Raw genomic sequence first — 4,111 nt, 5'->3', positions numbered from 1 at the left:
GTACAGTGCCCACAGAGGACAGAAGAGGCTGTCAGATCCCCTGGAACTGGAGTTACCAACAGTTGTTAGCTACCATGTGGGTGCTGGGATTCGAACCCGGGTCTTCCGCAAGAACAGCCAGTGTTCTTAACCGCTGAGCCATCTCTCCAGCCCCTTCTTTTCTTTTTTAAAACAAGGTCTCATATGTAGTCCAGTTAGGGCTAACCTTAAACTTGCAACCTTCCTGCCTTTGTCTTCTGAGTGCTGGGACTACCTGCCATTATATATGGTTTGGAAAATCAATATTCTTTTTATTAAATTATTTTAAATTTATTATTTTTTGTCTTTCTGAGGCAAGGTCTCCCTGTAGCCCCAGCCGACCTGGAACTTGCTATGTAGCCCAGGCTGGTCTTGAACTCACAAAGATCTGCCTGCCTCTGTCTCCCAAGTGCTGGGATTAAAGGCATGTGCCACCACACCCAGTTTTAAATTCATTTTAATTTTATATGTATGAGTGTTTTTCCTGTATCTATGTAGGTGCACCGTGTGTGTAATGCCTGTGGAGGCCAAAAGACAGTGTTGGACCCCTGGAACTGTGAGTTACTGACAGTTGTTAACTGACATAGTGCTAGGAACTGAACCACTCTGGTCTCCTGCAAGAACAGCCAGTGCTCTCAACTGCTGAGCCATCTCTCTAGCCCTGCAATTTTCCTTATTTTTCTCTTTTTTCCCTGTATGTGTATGAATGTGGTTGTGTGTGTGTGTGTGTGAACATGAGCATGCAGAGGTCAGAGGAGGGTGTCTTCAGTTGCTCTCCATCTGTCCCCTGTGAGGCAGGAGCTCTCAAACCTGGAACTCATGTTTTTTTTTTCTTTTTTCCCACTAAGCTGAAAGCCAGCAAGCCCCCACAGTCCTGAGGTTACAGGTATACAGGACCACACTTGGCTTGATATGTGGGTGCTGGGATTCAAACTCCAGTCCTCATGGGTTTTGTTGTTTTTGGTCTTTTTGAGACAGGGTCTCCCTGTAGCACCAGCTGGCCTGGAACTCTCTATGTAAACCAAGGTGGCCTCAAACTCACAGAGATCCATCCACCTTTGCCTCCCAAGTGCTGGGATTAAAGGCATGTGCCACCACACCTGGCTCTGTTGTTTGGTGTTTTTTTTTTTTAATATTTTATTATTTTTATTTTATGTGTATGAGTGTATTGCCTGCATGTATGTAAGTGTATCCATGTCATGCAGTGCCCATGGAGGTCAAACGAGGGTGTCCGATCCCCTGGAAATGGACTTACAGATGGTTGTTAGCTGCCTTGTGGGTGCTGGGAACCAAACATGGGTCCTGTGCAAGAGCAGCCAGTGCTCTCAACCACTGAGCCATCTCCCTAGTCCCTCCTCCTCTTTTTTTGAGATGATCTCAAGTAGCTAAAGCTAGCCTCAAACTTGCTATGTATCAAAAGTGACCCTGAATTTCTGTTCCTCCTGTCTCCATCTCCTGAGTACTAGGATTACAAGCATCATGTGCAGGCCACCATGCCTGTTTATCCAGTACTTAGAATCCTGGTGCATACTAAGTAAGCACCCTATCAACTAAGCTATATCACCACCCTGGTACCATCTTTTTTAAAAAAAATATTATTTTTATTTTATGTGTATGAGTGTATTGCCTGCATGTATGTGAGTGCACCCGTGTCATGCAATGCCCAGGGAGGTCAGAAGAAAGCATCGAATTCCCCTGGAACTGGAGTTAAGAATAGTTTGTAACTACCATGTGGGTGCTGGGAATCGAACCCGGGTCCTCTGCAAGAGCAGTCAGTGCTCTTAACCACTGAGCCATCTCTCCAGCCCCCTCATCTTTTTTATTTTTATTTTATTTATTTATTTAGGTCTTTTTGAGGCATGGTCTTCCTGTAGGCCCAGCTGCCTATGACTCTGTATGTATATCAAGCTGGCCTCAGTCTCACAGAGATCCACCCTACCTCAGCTTCCCAAGTGCTGGGACTAAAGGCATACACTATTATGCCTGTTTTTTTTTTTTTTAATTTAAATTTAAATTTTTTTTTTTTGGTCTTTTTGAGACAGCGTTCCCCCCCCCCCCGCCCCATAACCCCAGCTGGCCTGGAACTCGCTATGTAGACCAGGCTAGCCTCAAACTCACAGAGATCCCCCCTGCCTTTGCCTCCTGAGTACAGGGACTAAAGACATGTGCCACTACACCTGGCCTTTATTTTTTATTTTTAAATATGTACATATGTATGTCAGTGTGTGAATCTATTCACACATATGTATTGGTGCCCACAAAGGCCAGAAGAGAACATCAGATCCCCTGGAACTGGAGTTGACAAGTGGTTGTTAGCCACCCAATATGAGTTCTGGGAACTGAATTTGGGTCCTCTGGAAGAGCAGCAAGTATTCTTAACCCAGGCACCTCTCCAGGACCTCCCCCTCCAGTTACCATCTTAAGAAGGGCAGAATATAATAACTGTATATGAATAGCTTTCATTGCAATAGACAGCATCTTCAGTAGGAAGTATTCAGTGATGGAGAAATAGGCACCATTTTGGGTCAATTCACCTGTCTTCGCCATGCCAACAAAGGCAGGTTAACAGATCTGGAAACATTATTTGAAACCTACTGTATTTTAGGTACTAATTGTTGCTTTTCACAGGCTAATTCTCGCAAAAATAATGTGGGGTTAGAATTATGATAATCTCCAGTAGAAATAAGGATTTTTTTGTGTTTAAGGCCAGCCTGGGCTATAAAGTAAGATCCTGTCTCAAAAAACAAAACAAGGACTGGAGAGATGGCTCTGTAGTTCTGAGCATGTACTGTTCTTTCAAAGGACCTGAGTTCAGTTTCCAGTACTCTTATCTGGTGGCTTATAACCACCTGTAACTCAAACTCCAGGGAATCCAATACCCTCTTCCGGACTCTTTGGGCACCTGCACTCAACATGCACATACTCACAAACATATACACATACACAGAATTTAAAATAATAAAAATGTCTTAGGTGGGCATGGTGGCACATGCCTTTAATCCCAGCACTCATGAGGCAAAGGCAAGTAGATCTCTGTGATATCAACCAGCCTGGTCTACATAGCAAGTTTTAGGCCAGCTGGGGCTATAGGCAGAACTTGTCTCAAAAAAAGCAAAAAAGGGGCTAGAGAGATGGCTCAGTGGTGATAAGCACTGGCTGCTCTTGTAGAGGACCCAGGTTCAATTCCTAGCACCCACATGGTGGCTAGCAACTATCCATCTCCAGTTCCAGAGACCTGACACGCTCTTCTGACCTCTGTGGGCATTGCACAACACAGGTACACTTACATACTTGCAGGCAACACACTCATAGACATAAAGAAATAAAGCCGGGCATGGTGGCGCATGCCTTTAGTCCCAGCACTCAGGAGGCAGAGGCAGGTGGATCTTTATGAGTTCAAGGCCAGCCTGATCTACATAGCAAGTTCCAGGCCAGTTGGGACTGCAGGGAGATCCTGTCTCAAAAGGTCAAAAAAATTAATAATAATTAAAAAAAATAAAAAATCAAGGGGCTGGGCTCAGCAATGAAGAGCACCAACTGCTCTTGCAGAGGAGCCAGGTTCTATTCCCAGAACTCACATTGCAGCTATCAACCCTATGTAACTCCAGTTCCAGGGGAATCCAATGCCCTCTTCTGACCTCTGTGGTACACTGACATACATGCAGGCAACATACTTATATACTTAAAATAAAAATAACAAATAGAATATTAAAAACAAGAAAAAAGTCTTAAGTTCAAACAAACAAAACAAAAGGAAAAAACAGAGAGAGATCCTCCTCTAAAGCCTCCAGAAAGATGGAGCGAGCATTGCTGACCCAAGACTTTTAGCCTTCTCAGGTTCTTTTAGACTTCAGCCTCCAGAGCTGTAGGAGAATAATTTCTGTTTGGAGGAGGAGGGGGAGGGAAGAGGAAGGGGGAGAGGAAAGAAGAGGAAATCATGAAGTACACATTGTTTCAGAGTGCTGGCTGACCCAGTGTCACTAACTTTCTAATTCTTCTGATTTCAAAGAAATCAGTATTCTGGATCATTTTTATATTTTAAAATGTCATATACAGTTTCATTTTTTAAGACCTTGTCTCAAAAAGACCACTC

This window comes from Nannospalax galili, unplaced genomic scaffold (genome assembly GCF_000622305.1).
Source record: "Nannospalax galili isolate Female #2095 unplaced genomic scaffold, S.galili_v1.0 scaffold911, whole genome shotgun sequence".
Classification (NCBI taxonomy): domain Eukaryota; kingdom Metazoa; phylum Chordata; class Mammalia; order Rodentia; family Spalacidae; genus Nannospalax; species Nannospalax galili.
Note: the sequence above shows the minus strand (reverse complement) of the source record.